This window comes from Chamaea fasciata, unplaced genomic scaffold (genome assembly GCF_029207755.1).
Source record: "Chamaea fasciata isolate MVZ Bird 193981 ecotype frontalis unplaced genomic scaffold, bChaFas1.0.hap1 SCAF_2, whole genome shotgun sequence".
Lineage (NCBI taxonomy): Eukaryota > Metazoa > Chordata > Aves > Passeriformes > Sylviidae > Chamaea > Chamaea fasciata.
This window is the reverse complement of record NW_027094087.1, coordinates 1,872,687-1,881,705: the sequence shown is the minus strand read 5'-3', so window position 1 is coordinate 1,881,705 and position 9,019 is coordinate 1,872,687. Positions and strand designations below refer to the sequence as shown.

Here is a 9,019-nt window from a genome sequence, read left to right as displayed (position 1 = left end):
TTTTGTTTTTACCTTATTGAGACTTTTTTTCTTCCCAAATCAGATATTTCAGGCGTTTTCTGTGAACATAATTTCTTTGGTGAACAACACGAGCACTAGCAAGCTCCTAAAGTTCAGGTATTATGGCAGGATTCACAATGCTATCTCCTGCCAATAATTTCGTTGTTCTTTCCTAGATTTTTGAGGAATGAAAAGACTTGGCTATGAACATTTTTTCTTAGATCCATGGGTGTAAAATTATTTAAATAAATAATGACTGGACTTGTATCTGCACTGATCAGAGGTGTCAAATGCTGCCCTAACTGTCATTGGAGCTTCTGCACACTGAATATAACGGGGGGCAAAGCTATTAAACGCCATCTTTAAATGTGTCAACAAAGACACAAATATTCAGCAGAGTTCCATCACAATGCCAGTTGTTAAGTACTTTGTAACTTAACAAAATAGAAAAATAATTAAGAATCTCAATTAAAGAGTGAGAGACGCTCAAGGGATCTATACCAATGAACGCAGCTATGAAAGCCCCTCTTCACTTTGGAGAGGACCTAACAAGGGAGCTGATGTAGTGCGTGGTTAGGTTTAGCTCCTAGAAATTAAATTAAAAAGAAATTACAGCAGTTGGTTGCCTGAAGAGATGTCAGCGTTTGCCAGACACCAGTGTGACACCATCTTGATTAAATTGCAGTTCTTTGGTTCACTGTTTTCTCGAAATCTTTTTTTCCACATGACTTTAAACTCCGGTGTCTGATATCCATCTTATGCTTGCACGCATGAAGAGTCTGAAATGTTTACTTTAATCTCTTACAGGACACCACATTTCTAAAATCTATTTATGCAGCTCCTTCAGTGCTCTGTGGGGCCATCACCCTGACTTTTCAAGCCATGAAAACGCTCCAAAATAAGATTTAAAGCAATGCAGTTGTCTTTTAATGGCGGAGCAGGGAACGTGTTAACTCCAGACCGTGCAGCAGACCCAGTAACCCCACGCTCTGTGTGTTTATAGGCACCAGCTTTAATGGCCCCTTGTGATACATGAGAGATATTAAAATCCTACAGTCACTGCCCGGTCATGTACAGTCAACAGAGGGCTACAAGCGAAAGGTCAGGCCTGGAAGAGTTGGAAAATCTGCTAAGCAAACTCCGGAGCAGGGAATGGGCTGCTCCAGGGACTGGAGGCCACGGCTGCTTTTTCTGCTGTTGTTGTTGTTCCTGGCCCCGGGTAAGTTTCTGCTCAGCCCAAAGCATTCAGGATGAAATATTCTCCTTTCCTCATGGCAAAATAAATGTGCACATGATCCACCAGAGGCTTTCTTTAGTTGAATACGTTTACCTGGTGTGTTTACTAGAGAAAGAGACTTGTTTTGTTTGATCTGCCCTTTCCAGGCTGGCTGTTCAGTGTGAGAGAACAATTTCCAAACTGCTTGCTTCCCAATGTGCTGCAGCTCCCGTTACCCTAAAGTACATTTTAGCCTCTGGGTCCTGCCACTGCCAAGCATGTGCTGCTGCCCTTGGGGATCAGCTCAGGTGCTGGCTCTGGAAACTGGAGCATACCAAAAACAAGGATCCAGAAAGAGCACAGTCAGCAGGGCCAGCAGCAGAATCACTGATGAGCAAATATTTATGCTGCACAGAAGTGTCCATTTGGATTTTTTAGGTCCCTGAATAAGGCTGTGTCTCTAAACCCGATCTGTTTATTTGAATAGTGAAAGACCAGGAGCAGCTGAAGCATGAAGAAGACCCCAGCTCCCCTTTCCCGGCACGCTGATGTCATGATGAAAATGATGGAGGTAAATTCAGCTGCCTTTAAGCCACTTTTCCCCACTTTGTCGTGGGATCTGGCTCAGTCTCAGCCAACTCCCGGTGTGTCACCAGAGTGGGACCTCCTGTGACATAACTGATGCTTTCTGCATCTCTCTGCCCCTCGCTCTCACCGGCCTTTGGTGGCTGAAAATGTGGGAACAGCACAACTTTCCCTGGTTAGAGAGCTGATAGTGATTCCTGTGAGAGCTGGGCAACGCTGCTGAGACATCCCTTTCCATGAGTTATATCTCGTTCAGAGAGGCCCAGGAGCTGATTACATCCTTTTAAGGTCTCTGTACTCTCGTGGGATGTCACGTAGAAACTCTGGAATAACTGAGAAGAGAGCAGGATGCCACAGGAATAATTACTGACTGGTTGTGCCTTCAAAGATACTGGTTTAGTGTATCCTTTGTGACTGAGGGACAGAAATGCTCTCTGCCTGTATTCAAATGTTTAGATGAGTCCAAAACTGTGCTGCTGGGGATATGTTTGCCTTTCTGCATTCAAGCACAACCTGGTTCCTGCTATTTTGTGGAGCAGCGAGGCATTTTCGGTGCTGGGCTTTGTGTTGCTTGTGAAACTCAAAGTGCAGCGGCCCCAGCCACTGCCTTACATAAACCCTGTGCCTGTGCAATGGACTGCTGCCACTGTCCTGTTTGGAGCAGCAAGATTTCCTTTCTGACCTACTTTTCTGGTCGATGCCTCGAGCCAGGCCATCAGGAGCATTATTAGAACATTTTTTGTCCTTCCCGTGCCCCAAAGCTGCCCTGACAGCACCCTGAGCAGCCAAGCAACGATCCCGTCAGCCCAGAGGGATCCACGAGCTACCAAACACCTCCCTTGTCTTCTCTTCCTGCCGCAGCCAGCCCAGCAGATGCATTTAGTGCCTCTAGAGCAGGCAGGAGCTCCTCAGGTGCACAGCAGTGACCAGGAGTGGTGCTTAAGGATTGGCAGGTTAACGCTGAGCTTATCCCGGCCATAATTGCCTGGGATGAATGGATATCAAGGGCAGTGACAGCAGTGAAGACAGCGTGGGCAGACAGGGTGATGGAATTGTTTGGGTTGGGAAAGGCCTTCACGATCACTGAATCCCATCTGTGACTGACACCCTCCTTGTCCCCAGCCCAGAGTGCTGAGTGCCACGTCCAGGCCTTCCCTGGACTCCTCCAGGCATGGGCACTCCAAACTCCCTGGGCGGCCCCGGCCAAGGCCTGAGCACCCTCCCCATGGAGAAATTCCTCCTCATGTCCAACCTGATCCTCCCTGGCACAGCCTGAGGCCTTTCCCTCTCCTCCTGTCCCTTGTCACCTGGGAGCAGAGGCCAGCTCCCCACCTCACTACAACCTCTGGTCATGAGGAAACTGAAGGAATATTGAAGGGATAACCTGGGAGATAATGAAACAAAAAGGAATTTCATAAACTTTCTAATAATTGCAGAATATGAAACGTGCAGCCTTTGATTACACAAAACTCTTTCTAAGAGCTGGACAGAGCGCCGTTATAAACAAAATTGCATCTGTGGAGGATTTCACGGAGTAAAAAGGGTGAGGATGGGAAAGGCCCAGCTGTAGGTCTGTGTCTCAACCTAGGTGGGTATTGAGGATGGCAAAGGGCTGAGATCAACCCTTCCCCCTCTGAGAGCTGTGAAGTCAGTGCCTCTTTCTGTCTCGCTCTCAGAGCTGTGCCGGAGAGCACAGGTACCCAAATCTGAGTCACCCTAACGGTATTTAATAGAAAACGTCAATTCTGTGCCGTCACTTCCTACCCACAGCTTCTACTCTGCAATATTCCTTTTTTACAGCCATCGGGTTAAATTACCCTCGTATTTACTGGAGGCTAGACTTCATGCTCTGTTCTGCTCAGTTCCTTGCAGGATGGCTGACAGTGGGAGGGAAGAGCAGCCTCAGCAGGCTCCTCTGCACAGGAGGAGAGGGCAGAGGACGGGAACTCTCCCAACAGAGAATCACAGGGACGTGGTTTCCTGGCTGAGGGAGTCCTGTTAGGCTGAGAGGAAGAAAACAACAGCAGGGGAGAGGCTCTCAGCCAAAGGCTCTCTTGAGGGCAGCTGATCTCGAGCACATCCTGCAGTGACGAAAGAAGCGTGGCAAGGGAAGCGTGCAGGTGATCCATCGCGTTTTGCCTACAGCTCCTTCACGAGTTCTATCCAGCTCAGAGAGTGCCTGGGTTAAGAAAATCTCCGGTAACACTCGCCATTATGTGCTTTTGCATGTCCTGAGCTGCTGAGGAGTGTCCAAAAAGCTGGAATTTGGCAAAAGGAGGCAGTCTCCTCGGGTGGCTGAGCAGGGTTTCACTGCCCAGAGTGATCTGTTATCCCTCTCCTGACAAATGCCCTCAAGAGTCTGCGCCTCAGGGATCAAAGAATGGACAATTTTGCAACAGAGGCTTTCAGAGGTCACAGCCCCACTGTGGTGTGATCTAAACCTGAGGCCTCACAGCTCACCATGCTGTTATCCTGGCCATGGAAGCAACGTGGCCTGGCTGTTTTTATCCTGGCACATGTGTGCAAGCTTGGATCTGATTTAGGAGTTATTATCAGACTTGATGCAGAAATAAAAGTTAAAGAGACCTGCAAGGCTCTGGTGAAAAAAGTTAACAAGAAGTTTCATGCAGCTGGAAGCTTGAAAGCTTTGGCATTTCTGGCAAAATATTGTCTTTCTTTCTGGGACTTTGTGGCTGCTCAGGACTCCGAGGGATGTTTCGTTTGCCTGTGTAACATTTATAGATGGTTTATATCTCAGTACATCATAACTTGCACATCAAAGGCTGTCATCATAATTCCTGGTCATGGTTTTGACATTGCTAATTTGAAAAGCCAGCTAGATTCTGCTGTTGTCATCCTAAGTGTCCAAAATATTTCTGTAACAGCCTCCTGTGCCTTCCTGAGAGCCTTGCTGAAGGTGATCCCAAAGATCCCCAAATCCCTGGGCCTGCAGTCAGATGTGTGGCGTTCCTAGAAATGTTCCTATTGCCTGAAAAAACGTGGAATGTGATTTACAGGGACCTTTTCCCAGCTGCCTGCTTGCTCGTGGCACATCCTGCAGCACAGTTTACCACCCACAGATTTGTTTAGGGGGGGTGCAGCGCGAACAAATTCAGTGGAATAATCAGTGGAAAAAAAGAAAGCATCCACTCCCTGTTTCCCAATTATTTATTTTTTTTAATTCTGAACTAGGTGTGTACGCACTTGTGAGTTTTTTCCCTCCCCTCAGAAGTGGAGTATTTCAGCACTCTGGGTGAGCTCAGATGTTAGGAGGGGCTGTTGAAGTTCAGGAGGGCAGGAATGAGCAGATGCTGGAGGGGAAGGGATAGGAAACATCACCAACCGCTTTTGTCACGGGAGGAACTCTCATGTGACAGCTTTTCCGTGATTTCTCTGAAGTGTCTGCTAACAGAGGGTGCCTTGTTCAGGAGGGAGAAGACAACCCCACGACTGGCGATGACCATCAGCTCCTAAACCTTGAAATCTCTTTTCCCTCCAGCATCTGGTAGTGCCTCTGGAACTGGGTGGTGCCAGAAATCAACCCCACCTTGTGCTGTTTGCCACTGCTCAAAGCAGCGGAGGAGGGCTTTGTAGGCAGGAGGAGCAGCTCTGTGCCCCTGCCTGGGGCTGGGGGATCACTACACTGATGCTCAATTGCCTCAACACAAAAGGCTTTGGAAACTATTCAAGGGCACCAAGTGCTGTTTCCGAATTCCTTTCGGGCTGTCTTGTAAAGACAACGTTGCCCATCCACTTCTAACGTGGAGCCGTGCTCCATCTCAAACCCTGTTCAAAGGGAAGGACCCGAGGGAGTGAAGTTGACAAGATTTCTCCATAAATGCTGGTGGTTTTGACGGCTGAATGGCGTTCACGCTGCTGGTTGCGTTTGCCAAAGAATACGTGTGAACTTGAATCCTGGAGACTGAATGCAAAGTGATGTTTTCACACAGAAGTCACTTCAGTCGGTGTTACAAGTTGAAACGAATGGTGCCAGCCTGGTACCAGGTGTGATGGGGACAGTTTAAATACTGACTAGGACAAGTTTAGGGGATCTGAAAGAACTTTCGTAACTCTTCATCTTTCCCCTTTTTCCTCTTATCCCGTGGTTGTTTCCTGCACCATTTCGCTCATCTCCCTGTCTCTCCGATTGGGAACTGTTGCGGTTTGACACTGGCCCGATGCCTGTCCACCACGAGAGTTGCTGCCCACCTTCCCCTGCCACAGCAGAGCAGAAGAGAGGGGGGGAAAAATAACAAAAATTGAACAACTTCTTCACCATGGTCTTCATCACAGCCTGCAGAGGAACCCAGCTCCAGGAGCTGAGCTCCTCCTCGCCCTCCTCCCCCCGGAGCTCGGTGTTTCCCTGTTGTTTTCCCGCACGTCCTCCCCTCGCCCAGAAGCCGAGCGGCGTGCCCTCGTTTCGCTTCCATTCCCGGCAGCATCCCCCCGGAGGCGGTGCCAGCCTCTCTCATTTGGCCAGCAGCCTGTCCATCTTCAGAGCCAGCCGGAATTGCCCCAGCTCCTGGTCGGTGCCATCTTCGTGCCCTTCCTTGCTGCCCAAAACCGGGCCCTGGAAAACCAGGAACATTTCCCGGGCAGGTGTCGTGGGCTCCTGGAACACTCCAGAAGGGTCAGGAGCGATAATTCAAGGTAAGGGTGAGCACCGGGATCGCTTTGGCCTCTGCCAGAAGACCCTGTGGTCAGAGATTAGGGAGGGCACGCTTTTTGTTGCCACGAAAGAAATTTTCTTTTTTTTTTTTCTTTCCTCTATGTCTTACCTCCAATCTTACTGTTTAACCTGTGCCTGGGAAAACTGCAGCGTAACTAAAATTGGTGGGAGCTGCCCAGTCCAGCTTGGGAAGCAGCGAGGTTATAATCTGTTAATTAATGTGCCTTTTCTTTCACCTACTTAGACTCGTTCAAGGTCCCCCCAACATCTCTTGCTGCTAGATTGGAAATATGTGGGTTTGTTGGCTGCGGTGTGGCATGGATAAGGAATTGTCTGGATGGCTGGTTTCGGCACTCAGAGCCCAATGTCCTCGTGGAAACCAGAAACAAGTTGTGTCCCCCAAGGGTCCATCAGCATTGTTTCATAACTCCACCGATTTTTTTATGTACAGAAAGATATATACATTTTTTTTTTTTTTTACTGAGGCCTAGAGTGACTGAACAAGAGATGACCTTTCTTTTATATAATAAAAAGGGCAGGGCAGGTTTAATTTTTGTTTCTAATAATAAGGCTACTGAGACTTGGAAGCAAGTCCTGAGTTAGCCCTCGCTGCACGTCTGCTTCTTTTGGAAAGCTGAGAACAAAAAGTTCTGCTCTAATCGAAGGTTCTAAGTACTTTTGTCATTCGCCAGATAAGCAAAGATAAATAATAGAAAAGCAGCAGCTTTTTAAAAAGTAGAATGATGAGGAAAACGTTTCAATGAACGAAACACATTGCGTATTTCCATTTATATACACTATCTTGAGTTTGATGTTTAGCTGAGAAGCATTTATTTCTCTCAGAATTACTAGCCTTTACTTAGAGATCCAGAAAGGAATACAAAATGGGTGTGTTTTTTTTTTTTTTTTCCAAAACATTATTTGTAGGCGGAACAAAGTGGTACTTTCACCGCACAAATTAACACTGCAGGGCACTGGTTTTTAAGTGGGGAATGTCTATCATGAAAGCTACTAACCCGTGGCCTTGGCTAGAGTGAAAAGTCTGTAGAAAATTAATTTCTCTTTGAGCTGGATAAAAAAAGTTATTTCGGTTGGGTAAAACTGTAACGGGGTCTTATGAAAATAAACAATTAAAGAAATTTCTGGCTGTACTATTATGGAAAAAAAAAAGAAGGAGCAAACAGAAGCTGGGACTTCGGAGCTGCAGAGCTCTTCACCTTTGCTCTTTGAGTTGCTTTTTAGTGTTTTGGAGAGGTTTTTTTGAGTGTTGCATCTGAGCTTCTGTGAAATAATTACGCTGATGGTTCTGGTTTCTAATGGAGAGCACAGAAATCTGCAAAAGCCATTGGGCAAATTCTGCTGAGTCTTTCACCTCAGATCAGCAGCTCTCAGGTCATTAATCATGCTTTATAAGCTTTAATAGACTAAGTGTTTTAAAGACATCTGCTGAGTCTCAAAGAATAGAGTGCAGACTTTGCTTTTCTGAGATTTCTTTATTAGAGCAGCAGTGTTGTTGGGAGAGAAAAAAATGACCCGACGCAGAAAAGCTTGGCCTCTCCCTTTGCTTCCTGCCATGCTGCAGGAGAGGATGATCACACCAGTCGTTTATAATTGGAGACTGAGGAAATTAAGCTCACCAGGTAGTAAATATTTCCCTAGATAACTGCATGGTCACCATCATCACTTGCCAGGCGGCGAGCATGTAAAGAAAGAACATAATGAAAGAAGTGCTTTGCATTAATTGGTGTGTGAATAAAACGCGGTTTTGTCCTGCCCATCATGCGTGCCTGAAAATCGCTGCAGGTGACTGGCCTTTTGCTTATTTCCTCCTTTTTTTTCTCATTCAGTCTCTCAAACGCATACTTTGGAGGAGGCTGCTTGCACGAAAGGGCATCAATTTAGTTTGTTTTGTCTCGCGTTTTGAGTGATGCTCTGCCAGGCTTGGAAGCTAATTCTGAGCTGGGTTAGTAAGTCAGAAATATCCCTCTGTAAATACACCATTGCACTTGTTACCTGTTCACTTGTGGTTATTTTTTTTTCCCCCCGATATTTTACTGTGGAGTAACAGCTCCTCGGTACCACAAAACACTTCCAGAGTGGAAAGGAAGGACAGAGGTGGAAAGGAGCAAGCTCGTGGTTATGGGTACAGGTTTGTTCCCATACAACAGTGGGGCAGGAAAGGGTTGTGGTATTTGTGTTGATTGTCCCCTTTCGTTCAGTTCTGCGCTGTCGTTTGGATTTTTGTGAGGGGAATTTTTGGTTTGGTTCTGGTTTGCTTGGTTGGGTTTGTGATTTTAAGTGGAGGTTGCGTGCTGAATTTGGATTTTAATGATAATTCCGAAAAGAAGCGTCAGTTCTTGAGCCTAATGCTTGTTCTCTACCACCACGTTTACTCTTCAGCACGCTGGGTGCCCTCAGAAAGTTCAGAACCTGCTGTTTGAAAGGGCTTTTCCTAAAATGTGTGAAATGAGGGTGAATTCTGCCTTCTCCCACACTTTCTGGGAAGCACCGCCATTCCCATTCTCTGACTGCAATCAGAGCTGCCTTTC

At 46.9% G+C, this 9,019-nt stretch overlaps 1 protein-coding gene across 1 annotated transcript in view; it reads left to right on the top strand.

Annotated features, from left to right (window-relative positions):
- The first annotated feature begins 6,344 nt into the window (after window positions 1-6,344).
- The window catches only part of LOC136303963 (chromatin assembly factor 1 subunit A-like), a 220,802-nt gene continuing 218,127 nt past the window's right edge, over window positions 6,345-9,019 (top strand). The window contains exon 1 of the transcript XR_010724331.1: window positions 6,345-6,451. The gene's annotated coding sequence lies outside the window, so the exon portion shown is untranslated. The remainder of the gene's footprint in view (window positions 6,452-9,019) is intronic.